Consider the following 15,333-nt stretch of genomic DNA (forward strand, 5'->3'; position numbering starts at 1 on the left):
TGCTGTATTGGCTTATCGCCAGGATGAGGGAGAATATGATACCAGAATGTGTCATGATGGAAAAGAAGCTCCTAGCTTAAATGTAAAGAATTATTATTGAAATTATTATTGAAAAGAGAACCAGTGCTTGGCTCTAAAATTAAAAGCAGAGTTGATAAAATGACCAATAACATTCTGAAAATTTTAATTGAAAAAGTAGGATAAATTTTTCAAAGAGAAATTTCTTCCCTTTTCTTCTGTCACTAAGTAACACTGCTAAGAGCCCAAAAGAGCCACACAGTTTTGGTGAGGAAAAAGTGTTATTGTCAGTCAGGCTGGTCTTTTGGTCTTTGTCTGTAATTTAATGCAACATTTTCTATAGTAAATTCACAAGTTGTGTTTGAGCTAAGGTATCTCTGTAGAGAAGTTATTCACTTCTATTAAATAAGGATATCAAAAATAAAATGTTCTTGACCAAACTATAGGACTTAGATGTTTTAAACACACTTCTAGTTCTCTTCTGACAAAATTTTCATACCTCCTAGAAGCATTTCTTAAAAATCTTAATTTTTATTTGGCAACATTTTCCCTCTACACATTTCAATACTTTAAACACATGAAGACATTTTTGCACAGAGTATGAGCTTTTGTCCTTGTCCCCCAAAGAGATTTTGGACCTGAGACCAGAGACAAATTTCTTGAAAGCAGGAGAGTTAAATTGGTATGAAATTTGTACAAGCTAAAGTACGTCCCCTATATTCAGAGGACAGACAAATTGGAGAAGTGACCTTTCAGGGGTACGAGCTCATTTATTTCCATGTGTAGATAAACCTTGATCTCATAATAACCAAGGAATGCCCAGACAGTGCTATGATTTTTTCCGTTCTCTTCCTGCTATATCAAAGGTTCGGATGCAAAGTAAAAAGGCCTGCCCTCTCTGACAACCCCAGCTAACATTTTGACACAGACTTTGCCAGGCATCTTCACTCCCTGCTGTGATTGAGAAGGACATCTCTTTGCTGCTGGCCTTGTTATGTAGCAAGCTGTGTCAAGCACTGGGCGTATTCTCCCTGCAAGTGAGCACAAGTCTTTCACCCTACTATTCTTCCCTGTTTCTCAGTGACCTTTTAATTTGATTTCTAGATTTTATTTAATTTTTTTCTTACACATTTCCTGCACAATAACTACCTCTCTAAAGCTGGGGGGCTTTTCTCAATCATATTATTAACATTTGGCTCTTTCTGCTGAGGTTTCTTTCCTTCCTTGAGCTGAGATTCAGGACAATACTGTTTATTTCTTCCAACTTCTGCCTTCCTGAGCAAATCAAGGGCATTTAAGCACGCAATTCACAAAGAGGAAGAGATGTGTTATGAGCTACAAACTGGAGCCCAAGGACCAGGGCAGTTTGGGCAATAGAGTCCTCCATGGAGCTCAGAGTCCGCAGAGAGGAGCATGCTGGAAAGGTTTGGCAAGATGGCAAGAGACAGACTCAGGCAGAAGAAATAATTTATCAGTGTGCTTTATTTCACTGAGGAAATGAAAATCCTGAGAGATCACACACACCTGATGCTCGTGCTGATACTAAAGAGGGAGAACTGCAAGGACACTATATTGATGCCTCTCTGGACTGATGCATCTCATGGGACTTCAGTGACCAGACATGTGGACTGGGGTGCACTGGGGGTGTCCGTGGCTCTACTGTAGAACCCCAACAGCTTCAGACTCCTTTTATCATCCACTGCCTGATAATATAGAGGACTAAACTACTCCAGAAGAGTCACACTCCAGAAATTCCTACTTTTCTCCCCTGAGTGAGGACTGTTTCTACAGCTGGTTCAGATGCAGATATCTGTACTGCAGACAGCTGCTGGTGAGTATAACAACTCTTTTCTTGATTATAGAAACCATAACAACTTCCCTGAGCACAAGTGGTTTCTGATTTCCTTGGTGCGAATGCTGGTGATCCATAGATGTTATGTGCTAGGTGCTATACAGTTCTGTGAAACAGAAAAAAAAATAGACTCCGTTTACTTATTCCTTACTGACATACTACTTGCAGATACTCTTAATTGTAGATTTCATAGCAGTTATTTTAGGGAAGTTTGTGTTTCTAACATCGGAAATCATAGAATCACAGAATGGTTTGGGTTGGAAGGGACCTTTCAAGTTCATCTAGTTCCAACCCCCCTGCCATGAGCAGGGACACCTTCCACTAGACCAGGTTGCTCAAAGCCCCATCCAACCTGGCCTTGAGCATTTCCAATGATGGGACATCCACAACTTCTCTGGGCAACCTGTTCCAATGTCTCACAACCCTAATTGTAAAAAATTCCTTCCTTATATCCTGTCTAAATCAACCTTCTTTCAGTTTAAAACTGTTGCCCCTTGTCCTGTCACTACAGGCATTGGTAAAAAGCCTCCCTTTATATATTGAAAGGCTGCTATAAGGTCTCCCAGGAGCCTTCTTTTCTCCAGGCTGAACAACCCCAACTCTCTGAGCCTTTCTTCATAGGAGATGTGTTCCAGCCATCTGACCATTTTCATGGCCCTCCTGTAGACCTGCTCTAACAGGTCCATGTCCTTCTTGTACTGTAAAGACAATAATTTGCTTTTAAAAAAATTGGTCATGCATTTCGCTATTTTTGATTTTCATTAGCCGCAACATTCTCCGGTAGCTGAAAACTGCTAATTTGCGATGAGAAATAAGATTCAGGAAAAAGATATATCTAATTTTGGAGAGTACTTCCAGATCCCCACTACACCACTCTAAAAGTACAAAGGGTTTTAAAGTTCAGAGACATAGCAGGACCCAGAGGAATTAATGACCTTAGGATAAGTGCAAATAAAGCCCTCTGTGTTGTTAATGTCGTGGGTTTGGGGGTTCTTTTTACTTTAGAACTTTAAAAAACATCTTGAAAGCTGCCGCTGGTAACCTGTTAGCCTTCTCCTCCCCCTAACAATGTTCACAACATTAATCGAGCCATTTCAATTCTCACTTTGTGTGAGGCAGCTCAGCTCACACTGCTCTGGGTCTGCAGGTCTTTCAAGACCCTGGTGTGAAGAACATTTTCCAAAAATAAAGCAAAAACTGGCACCAATCAACACTCCAAAATGTGTCTTGGCAGAATTACATCAGGAAAAACAGGAAACTGTTTCCCAGATAGACCGTGGTCAAAAAAGCCTGACAACTGCAAAGATGATTTCCCCAAACCAGAGTAGCCCTCGGGAATTTAACTTTAAGCCATTCCCTTCTTTTTTTTGGAGCTGTTTCAGGGCAGAGGATTTGATGATAATGATGCCCAGTTCCCAAAGCATCATTAGAAACAACCTCCACCACATGCTCCAAGTGATGGGTCAGCAGTTGACCCCTTCCCAGTCCAAAGCAGGAAAACACTGGTGGCAGCGGGCTGACACTGATCATGGTGTCTCCCGGCTCTCTTTGGGCAGAGTTTGCTTCTCTGCGCTGTCAGTTTTAAGTCTTCATTGTGATTTTGGGACTTGAGCCCTTAAGCCAAACCCACCTTCACGTCTGGTGTTGAGGCTTTTGAGCTGCATTGTGTTTGTCTAAAGAAGCTCGCCGTGAATGAAGTGGGTTGTTTCACTTCTTTATGTCTCTCGTATCCCAGCCAACAAGCCGGTTTATAAAATATTCATAGCATAAATGATGAGCCAGAAAATCAGCTCACGCTGGCATTTTCACATCCCAGCCTTCAAGTGCCAGGAGGATTCCTGCGTTCATAAATGTTGGGTCTGGGAGGGACCACTGGGATGGGCGGCTCTGATCAGCAGCCGGTGGAGAAATTGCTGCAGTGACCGCTGTGGACTGCTCCGCTGTGTGTCTGGGGCCAAGTGTGGCTCTGGAGAGTTTCCTGGGCTTGGTTTGGAGGCTGTGAAGATTTGGTTACATCCCCTCCTGAGCTATTCCAAAATCCTCATTTAAAAAAAAAAAAGTAGTAGAAGAATTAAAAAAAAAAAAAATAGAATAACTACTACCTTTTCTACCAGTGCAGCTCTGCTGGCTTTTATTTATAGTCATTGGATTCAGAGTCCTGAATTAAAGAGCTGCTCAGGAAGAGGAATGTTTTTGCCCTTTCATGGATCCTTTATACACTGCACTCAAGCTAACTCCTAACTTTTTTTTTTTTAAGCAACTGAATGCATTTAGTGTCTCTCTGTAAAGAACCCTCTGATAGCAGCTCTGTGCAGACATTTCAATTTATCAATCTCCTTTCAGAGCGCAGATGCCAAAACTGGACCCGCTATTACAGTAATGGTCTCAGTAATGCCATATACAGAGTGAATATTGTTTCCCACATTCCTATTCCCCTAGTCATGCACATGAAGACCATGCTGCCCCTTCTTCTTTCTCCCTTCCTCGCACGGTATATTTGGGTTTATACAAGCAGGGTTTCCTATGGCTGTTGAAGACAGCACTTGGAGTGAGAAGGAGGGACTATCACATGCAGCTATAGACTTTCCCTTTAACTATCTGGTCTCTGTATTTCACCACTTTAAAACATTGTTTGATAATGGACAGCTTTTCCAGGAAATCCAGATCACTTTCTTTCATCACTGTCTCGTATTGAGAAGGCAGTTGTAGTTCTCTGAAATGGGACTGTTTCCTCTATCCAACCTGATCTTCGTAGGAAGGGAAAAAGCCAGTGTAGTAATCTAGAAGCTTTAATCTTGAAATATGGTCATTAGGATTTGCCATGCTACTAGAAGCATATTTGAGTGGTCACGTTTCTTTTTTAAAATAATGATTATTCCTGCATCTCTTACAGGCATCTCTTGCACGGCTTCCAGGTCTGGCTTCCACATCTTTCAAAATATTCATTATTTTTGCCCTTTTCAGCATTGCCTCATAAAAATAAATTATAGGAATTAAAATTGGGAAGGTGATGGTTTAATTTCTCAAAAGCGAAATAATCACTCAGGCTTATGGAAATTGGGTTGTCCAAAAGAAAATGGGGAATATAAAATGCAAATGTCAGGTGGTTGGAAGGAGGTCATGGTGCCAGCACGTACGGCATAGCCCCGGGAGCTTTTCCCACCCAGCACAGCGCCCGCTGAGCCTAAACCCAGTGCTGGGTATCACATCTCCATCTTGACGTGCTGCTGAACCGCATAGTTCCAAAGCCATGGCAAAGAAAAGCCATCTCACCTCCAGGAGCATCCTCAGGGTGGCCCAGGCGTCCCCCTGGGACATCAAGTGGCTTTTGCTCTGCAGGGGCAGATCCTCCGAGGGTGAAAATCAGTGTGACTCCGGTGGGGTCAGTGCAGTTCAACAGGTTTGTACCCACAGAGTATGTGGCTGTTCGCAAAGGACATTCTCATCCTTATCTTATTTTGCCTGTTCCTGAATTGAATTGACTTGATTAGTCATGAAACAAAAACCATCGGTAATGGATGAGATTTATGCACCACACATTTTGCTGTCTAATAATAATAATGGCTTAAAAAATTAAAATTGACTTAGCCTGTGAAGGACATTGTGTTGTCACTGGTATGATTTTCCTTGCAAAATTCCCACTTTGATGCTGAATGTGAAATCTCATATTAGATGGAAACATATGAGATGCTCACGGCAGACTCTTTGTCATCCTTGTCAGGAGCGGAGGGCTGAACTCTGGGTTCTCAGAGCTCAGGGCGGTTTGAAATGTGCAGCTCCTTTTCTTCACCAAGTTGTTCAATATTCAAAACTAAGTTTGACAAAAATGTGCCAAGAAATATTATGTCAAGGTGTTTTCAAAGGAAAAAAAGGGGGAAAAAATCCATATTGTGAAATAGCTGGTTACTAGAATATAAAATACTGCATCATTAAGAGAAGAGCACAGCGTATCTCCCCTGCTTCCTTTTAGGTCCCAATTCATCAGACAATTCCTCTTGAGTAAAGCACGTGCCAAACTTTATGCATGTGCTTATGTGCCTGGCTGAATACAGATGGACTTAATCATGTGTTTGTATGCTTTGCTCAGCAGGTTTCTTAATTAGAGAAGTTGTTTAAAAAAAAGTCCTACGGTGATGGCTTTTCCATTCTTTCTTTAGGAACCAATGGCTTTAAAACTAGTGATATGCAATTGCATCTCAGCATGTTACAAAATATTAATTAAAGCCACACTCATGCAAACAATCCCTCTTTACCAAAGAGCCCAAGGGGAAAGAAATCCAGGCACCAGCAAATCACTTGTTTATCTGAGCACAAGTTCTTTTGTAAAACATCTAAAAACCAGTGGCGTGATCATGAAATAAATGCCACGATAAATTAACTGGCCTATTGCCTTTTTCCTATGGTACTTGTCAACGCTAGCTCCATAAAGTACGCCTGACTTTCCTAGCTGAAACAGCAGGAAAAAAACACTGCAACTAGCTAATCTCCATTCACTGGGGGAAAAACCATGATGAAAATGCCACCCTGCATCCACTGCAGCTCAGTCAGAAAATATCAAGAGAAACAACCTGATCCTACAACCTCTTTGCACCTGCTTTTCTACAGCTTTTAGAAGCTTGAATTGTACACCAAATTTTGGGCCTTGTGATATTGCACACTCAGAAACTGCCAATGTGGTACCTGCAAAGGCAGTAGGTTCAAAGGGATCAGGGTGCCCACGGCTGCCTGGGTGAATATTTTGGTTTAACAAAGTATTAAAGATGCCATTCAGCCAAGTGCCCAATGTTAAGCAAAGACATGAATTCATCATCACACATAAGCATATAATATAATTATTATAGCATTTTTTTAAAACCAGGTTTACATTTAAGTGCTTCACAGCTTGTTTTCTTTTTATTAATAGGCCTTTCTGTGCATACGCATGCACATATTTTGATAGTGCCCAAACTCAAGCTATGGATGTATTGAAAGTAAGAGCTTTACTGACTCAAGCCTATGCTTAAATTAAGAGATTTTCTTTAAAATTACTCTCTAAATTAAACCTAAAGACTATAATCTTTCTTTGCCCTTGTTACCACTGACAACCCTTCAGCTCCCTCTCCAAAGAGAAGAGAAAAGCTAAGTACCACTGAAGGACCACTGAAGCTCAAAATCAGACCACTTTCCCAGATAGGTTGCAAACAGCACAGCATTTGCTACAAAACAGTGAATGAAAATTACTTCTAAAATCTGAATATAGGGGGGGAAAATAATAGCGTTTTATTAAACATATATTTTTAGAACTGCAGCAGCTTAGATTCGATTCAGTTACTGAAAAAATTTCTAGTGGCTTTGCCAAGCCTGTATACGTACATAGGCAGGGGCCTTGTTCTAGCAACCAGTAGGTAAAGAAAGGAAGATAGCATCCATTTAAAAAAAATCTATTGAGCTTTTTTGAGATGAAGTTTTGGAGCCAAGAAATGACTGATCCCATGCACATGTTGTACAACGTTTGCTATGCAGGGAGGGAGAAGAGAAGCATAAATAGGGTCTGGACTACCTTGTGGACAAGGTTGAAGTAGGTACCATTGCTCCTGCCAAGCATTAGAGGAGCACAGACTGAGTTTCCACTCACATTGAGTCCTTTTTTGTGGCCACAGCAGCTCTGGCTGAGCCATTCCTCCACGCAAACAGTGAGGCTGCAACTCTGCCCTCGGCAAGGAGACGGAGCATTTTGAAAGCCCCCTGCATTAGAAGCAAGGACAGCTGGAGCAAACAGGCTCATTAAGATCTAACCTAGACGGCAGAAATTCTTTTGCCAATTAAATAAAGAGACAGAACTGTTTTATTTTCTTTCTCTCATCATGAATTAACACTGCTAACCTACATACACCTGGTCTGTATTGACCACACTGAGCTTCGGTCTCCAAAATGTCTGAATTTCTTGACTGCTCAGTACCATGGTTTCTGCTCTCCACATGGTATGCACTCTGGGACTCTGGAGGATTCACAGTCAGCAAAGGGAGTACACAGTAAACTACTGCAAAACACATTTTGTTTTTAGGGAATTTTGATATACATTTGGGTTTCTTGAGTGATTTGTGGAATTCACTGGTGCGAGGATAAGAGAGAAAACAGCATGTTGGAGGTTGATAAAAACAAATAGGCAAAAGGCATGTGAGAATAATATCTGCATTTATCTTTGCTAGGAGAGTCAAAACATTTTTAGTTTTATCCAAAGGAGTATTTTGGACATTAACAAATCATTTTACTATTATTGACACGTTTTAGCTTTATCAAAATTAGGGAGCTGAAATGATTAATTTCAACTCCTTTCTTTGGAAAATGGTGTCAGAACTGACATGTTCCCACAAAACATTTTGATCTTTACCAAACAATAATTTAGCTACAAAAGCTCTCAGGGGAAAACAGTTTGTTTTAAAAACATAGCACCATACCTGCTACTAGGAAGGCAATTAACTCTATCCCAGCTGAAACCAGGACACCAACTTTCTCTGAAATGCAAACTCCTGGGGTTTCCCCCCTCTACACCCACCTCCTGGGGTGTTTCTGCCAAACCCACTGCAAGGGTTAAGGAACTGGAAGCAGAGGGGTGTTGGCTGGATGTCCCATACTTACTGAAGAGCACTGTCCAGGTGTACTCCATCTCCTTCTGCCTCCGAAAGAGTCCAGCCACATGAAAGCAGTGAGTTGCCTGTGTTAATACCAGCGTTGTCTTCTCATCCAGGCTAACCAACATGGTGATAACACACTGGTGTTGCTCTCAGGACCAGCAAGAGGTGCAAGAGCGTGGATCAACACAGCCTCAAGTCTTCAGCATGCACAGGCTCTGTCCCACCACGTTTCAGTGCTGGAGGCGATGCAGGTAACCCCAGTGATGATATGGACAATCCCAAATGATACTTGTTTCCTTGAAAGTCATGGCCATCCTGATGGCTGTTTTAGACCTGGCAACTGATTTAATGCCTCTGATTGCCAGATATTGCTCACACCTTGGCGGTTTCTTGCAGTAATAGATGGACTTGCAGTGGTGGTTTTTTTCTAAAGGAGTGGCTAAGAAGGGTGCGGGACCATGGGACAATGCGGGGTCCCTGTGCAGGCACCCACATCTGTGTCCATGTCACAGAAGTGTTAGGACTGCCCATGTGCAGGTGTTTGCATTGCTTTAAGTGTGCAATCACATCCCAGACAGCCCTGGGGTGCCACAGCTGCTGCTCTTTTCATTGCAGAAACTCCCAGGTTTCTTCTCCAAGGAAGCTCTTCAACAGGTGAGCAACATTTTGAGGAGCAAAGTGAATTTCCTCCTCAAGGGGGAACCATTAAGCTGTTGCAGAGAGCAAACCCTGAGGTGGGATCATCTCTGTCGGGGAGACTGTTGGGGGCACATTTCTCCCCAAAATAGTGCTAAGAAATGATGGAATTTAAAACAAAACAGGCTGCAACACATTGTGCTCCAGGGATGCAAGTGTGAGGGATGCTCACTGCTTTGCTCCGTGCTCCCTCCACCACCACAGCTTGCGAAGGATCCTCTCCTCCTGGACGTGAGCAGCACCCACATAACTTGTGCCACAGCAACATGAGTACAAAAGATATACAGAAGATGAGTGGGGTCTTGAAATGCTACCTGTTTGTCACATTCCTGTTACTGCCCCTTATTTTTGCTGCCTTTCTTGGCATCTGGTGGCAGCAAGATGCAGTTATTTCCATTTTACATGAGTGACACCAGTGGGGACAGGGGAAGGTATATGTAGCAGAAGATAATAAGGCTTCTCCTTTGTTCCCCCAAAATAGCAAAGGTCTAACATGATCGAGTCAAAAACCTTGTGCAATTTCTCTGATGTCAGACAGAGAAAGCCATCATCTGTTGAATCTCTTTGCATGCCTGACCTGAATTCCATGTGAAAATGCTGGATGTGCTTTCTTTTGAAGCTGTTCCCTGTAAAACAAGGAAAGAAACAAATTCATTCACCAATTTGCCTTCTTTTTAAGAGTATGGATTAAAAAGGTACTTCCAGACATTGAGAACGTCCATTGTATGTGAGTGAGAAAAAACTGCACATCCCTCAGGATCAAAAAAACCCCACCAAAAAAAACCCCTCTCTTTTGTGTCACTTAGGCTATCCTAAGTGACACATCAGCATTATCAGGCATATGCAGCTCTTTAAAAACTTCTGCAGAACTGGGGTGGAAGTTAAGAATATTTTATTACTTTTTTTTGGCCAGCGGTTTTCCAGCCTCCATCTGACCCTGAATTCATAAGAAGATTATCTTTGGAGCCTAGGACGGGTTGGGGAAGAAGAGCCTATTGATATTATGTTCAATTTTATATCCTTGAAATGACGTTGAAACTAAAGCTATCCTAGATGCTTTGTTTTAAAATAGGCAGGGTGTGTCCTGAAGTCAAATGCAATGTTGATAGCGAGAGGTGGAGGGAAATGTTCACCGTCGCTGTTTTTTTGGGGGGAGCAGCGGGGAGGAAACAGGGTTTTATGGCTGTGAGGAGTTCAGTGTTACAAAACCTTTCCTGCTCTTTAGCAAGATGACCAGTGGAGATGTTAAAGCCTTCTTACAGGGTGTGGGCCTTGCACCGAAGCAGGCAGCAGCTTGGTCTCCCGGTGACAAGAGCAAGTCAAGTCCAAGTTTTCAGCATGAATCAGGTCAAGCAGAAACTCGAAAATGCGTTTCCCATATATTGGCGAATGTGTCAGCTGCCAGGCTAATGCCTGTCCTCGCTTCACACCTGGAACTTGTCAAAACTCATATGTTGCTGGAAAAGGCTCTGGTTTTGGCAGATACTATCCACTGAAAAAGATGCTTTTGAAAACTCCCGTTGAGCCCTATTTATAATCCAAACCTGCTTGTGTGAGGGTTGAGCTCCACAGATAATGCACGAATTCAAATGAAAAATCACCAGGTTAGCATTTAGGGCTGTAATTTTTTATCTCTCACAAAGTGCTGCTTCTCCAGTTCTGCAGCTCATTTTTGTCAGGTTCAAAGAGGAAGAGAGCTTTATCATTTAGAAAAGGCCAGAAAAATCTAGGCCTCTTTCTTCCTTGAATGTTAATAACCATATACTTTCCCCTCTACCAATTACAACACAACTGATGTCAATTAGTGCACGTCCATTGACTAAAATCTGTCTCATTATTTGCTGTTTTCAACAAAAAGCATAAGGACGTGCCAAAAGGCTCAGCAGCCGCCTGGCTTTTGCAGCAGCGTGTGTTGCAGAGCGAGTTAGCTCCCAGCACCCCGGCAGGTGAGACTTGTGTCAGAAATTACGAGTTACATTTTCCCCCTTTGGAAGAGCAAGGAGAGGGCATGGCCAGCGTATCGTTACTGGCATTATGCATCTAGAAAACGAGCTGGCTTTGGAGACCCAAGGTGCAGGTCCTGGGGAAAGCCAGGTCTGCCCCACACACAAGGGTCTGCCTTGGCCAAGGAGCAGAGCAACATGGTGGGGAGCAGCAAGACGTGTGAGTGACTGTTCAGAGCTGTCCTCATCCACCAGAAATGGTGCTCCAGAGAGGGAGATGAGCGTGAGGGAGGAGGAGGAGGGAGAGAATAGCTCTGCATGTCCTTCAGGTTGGAATATTTTAATTTGAGCTCGTTATTTTGCGAATAAAACTCGTGTTAGAGTGAGAACTTGACTCTGCTAAAGGGTTTGAGGCTTAAACCAAGAACTCAGGGGCTCCACACCGCGAACAATCAAACCCAAACACAAATATTTTTTCACTATAAATTTTTAACAAGAAATGTCATTTACATGCTTGTACAGCTAAAGCCAAGAACTTTTGGGGAGGTTTTTACAGTGACTTCAAATTAACCAGTGCCTGGGCCAAAGAAGATGACATTCACAATCAGAGTCTGCCTGGTGTCTCACTGGTTGTCTTGGTAGCTCTTTTTTTTTCCCCCAGAGATCAGCATGTAATTTTATGGCTGGGTGTAAGCAACCTATCAGGGAAAATCGCCAAGTTCAGAATTAGGAAGTTTTCTGTGGCTACCTATTTCCACAGGGCTGTGAAAGGGCATGCTGAGATTGTGCTTCAGTAAGAAAGAAACCAATACTGCCAGGCCAAACTCACTCTTCCATTAAAAAAAAGGTCCAACTGCTGGGACAGTATAGTCAGAGCTAGATGTTTGTTTGAGTCATCAAATGGGAGTGGGATTCCTTGGAAAGATTTGCCTGGCCCATGAGTTGATGGACAGCCTTGAAGATCCAGGTCTAAACTTCTTCATGCCAAATGCATGTACAGTATTGTGTAGAAAAGCTTGTTTCGTGGAGATCCTCGGAGTTCATGCTGCTGCGAGGTTAATGGACTGCATGAACATGGCAATGAAGGAATCTGGGGAGCTGATGTTTGACCATTTTTCCCATCCCTGCCTTGGTTATATGACCCAGATCTGGGGACACTCATTTTCTTTTATACCACTGAAGGAAATGTACATGTCTTAAAGCGCATGTTTGGGCAGACAGTATTTGCAGGACCCAAGGTATTTTGCAAAACAGGGTCCCAATCACCACCAGCAACATTGTCTGCCTGTTTTCAGGAGAACACTAATGCCTTGTGAGATAGTATCATCTTTCCTCTTTTCAAACTAATTTCACAAGAAGAATTATGAAAGTCTTTTACTGCTGGGGGAACTGAGATGTAGAGAAATTCAGTGACACCAGTGGCCATAGACTTCAGGGAAATGGTGGAGTTACATCTCCTGTGCAACATTTATAATGTACGGCTTGGAAAGACTTGACCCATCCTTGTATTGACCAGGAACTGCATGATTCCCTTTCTGTTGGGGGCAAAGCCAGAAGGTCTGAACAGTAAATAAAGCTGAACTCCCTTCCACAAGCAGATATCCTGTGGGGACTACAGCGATGCTTTAGCATTTGTCTTCAGATAGACATATTCCTTGCAACCTGCTCTCCAATGTTTATTTGTCCGAACACCTTGTAGATGCTTCAGGCCATAACAGTGAGTCCTTTAGTGAAAAAAGTAGACAGGAAAGAAAGAGGAAGAAACACCAATTTGGTTTTCAGCTGGAATTTTATGCAGTCCCTCTTTAACTGTGAACCTTTCGTGTGGGGCCTGATGCACTACAAACACATCTGCCTCCATATTTTTTCAGTAGGTTTTCAAAAACATGGGTACTACTTCAAAATCAAGGCAGCCACAGACATCAGGTGTCCTGAGCATGGCAGATGAGAATCGGATTTGTTGCTTGTTTTCTGTGCTGATTTGAGAGCTGATTTTTTTGGAAAGGTAGGGCAGGTTTGGAAATGGTTATTTCCTCTCTTTGAAGCTTCCCCAAAGCACAACAGGGCAGATGGGGCTGTGAGGTGCATCTTGTACACAGATATAACTAACAGACAAAAAGCTCCTTATGTTCAAGGCAACAGAAACGTGGTGAATATCCTTATTGTTTGCACACTGGAGCAAATTTGTTGCTGGCCCATGCACGCTGCATTCACATATTCCTTTCCTCCTTGGCCCCGTGGCTTTGCCATGCTGGTGGCAGGCCCCCTCCCCGAGGAGCGAGGTCTCCCACGTCCCACCTCGGATGCTCTCAGACAGAAGTGGCAGCAAGCCTGACAGCCAAGAGATTAGTGCACGTGGGAGGTAAAAACCCTAGTGAAGAGCATGCTTGATATATTAAACACTATCCACTCCCTGTTTTGAATAACAATTTGATTATTCTTAGCTGCGTTCGGAAGAGAAGAATGCTTCTAATCCTGTTTAACCCTCTTTGGTTTTTGAATTAGTTTCCTAAGCTTTTAGGATAATGAAAAGGCATTACCATCCGTCGTCTGGCACCGTTTGTTTCCTACCACCTCGCAGCCCCCCAGCCCTGATGGCCTGTGACACTGCTGAGCATCCCTTGCGATGCTGGAGACCCCGGGAACCTGCACGGTAGTAGGTGCTGGTCGCACAGGATGAAGAGGCGATCCCTTCCACAACCATCATGCACTTCAAGGTGTTATTTCCTTGAACTTTGTGACCCTTTGTGGCTTACAGTTAAATACAATTTAAAAACCCCCAAACCCAAACAGAAAACCAACACTGGCGTTTGGAAGATTCCCCCCTCTCATTTTTTCCTAGGATTTGGCATTCACAGTTCTTTGGTCCTTGTGAGTTGCTCTCCTGTGTCTGTTTTGCTTAAGCAGGGTGGGAAAATACATGTGTGCCGGTGTATATGTGTGTGTCTAACTGGGCAGGCTTCTCTGGGAGTTTTTTATGATGAAGTAACCTGGTCTTTCTCTCTTGGCTGGGGACAACATCTGTGCTTGGCTTGACAGCAGTGAGAGCTTCCCAACCTACATGGGTGTCCCTGGAATGCTTTGCCAAAACACTGGGTTTCAAGCTGAGCTCTTGGTTATTTCTTTTTTGTTTGTAGGAAAGGTAAGTGGCTCATCACTGGGACCTTCCATTACACTGTTTCCTTCTCCCTGAGGCTGCCCAGTAGTGTTGTGCTTTCCCTTTCCCCCAAGGAAAATTAAAAACCAGTTGAAATTGAACAGGCTGCGTGAGCTTTCTTCTAGCTGCCGTGGCTGGGTAAATAACTTACATTGTCAGCAGGAGACACCATTTTGCCCCCAATCAATAAGGCTGACATAGGCGAGCGTCCCTTCTTATTAAATGCTCCTCATCTGCTGAATTTGAGTCACAACTCTATTTTACAAACACACATCATATACATGGATACATTAACAGTCAATACCTTTCCCCTGTTGTTTGTTAGGTAGATTGGGAGACACCGGGGAGTTTTAAATTTTATTCCCAGCCAGGGAGGGATTTTATTGTCATTACTCACGCTGAGATCTCTGCTCTACAAATAGGCCATTGATTTTAATGGGGCAACTTGTAGCGCGAGGCATTATTTAGTGTGATTAAGAGTATTATAATTTGATGACTTCTGTTCGTTACCATAATGGGATGTGCAGATAGTGACAGGATAACTGGTCATTGTTTTCCCACTGAAATGAAAAAAGTGTGTGTGATATAGCAAGTGTAATCTGTTCTCCAGCTCTGGGAGGTATAATTGGAACAAAGGGGAAGGTGGTGAGGATGGCATTTGCGTGTATTGTATGGCTGTTTCAGACTATGGGTCAGCATTTGCATTTTCCAGAGTTTTGGAAATTTCTGAACTTTTTCCATATTTCTCTCTCCTGTAGGAAGTTTCGAACAAAATGGACCGAGCCTGATCATTCCCGGTTCAGCCATAGTCTCCAGGGCTTTGGGGTTCTCAGGGTACAATATATCTCTCCCAGCTCTACATGACTAAAATGAGCAGGTCCCCAGGGGTCCCTCGGTAGGGACCTCTCACGCGGCCGTGCCCATGGGTCAGAGGCTTTGAGGAACCCTGTCACCCCAAAAGCAATCTCTTGCCCAGGGATGTCACTTGTCACATGTTTGGGCTCTTCTTCAAGTCTCCCAAGCGCAGGGGATGAGCAGAGGCACTCAGATCTC

The sequence above is a fragment of the Harpia harpyja genome, chromosome 3 (genome assembly GCF_026419915.1).
Source record: "Harpia harpyja isolate bHarHar1 chromosome 3, bHarHar1 primary haplotype, whole genome shotgun sequence".
Classification (NCBI taxonomy): Eukaryota; Metazoa; Chordata; class Aves; order Accipitriformes; family Accipitridae; genus Harpia; species Harpia harpyja.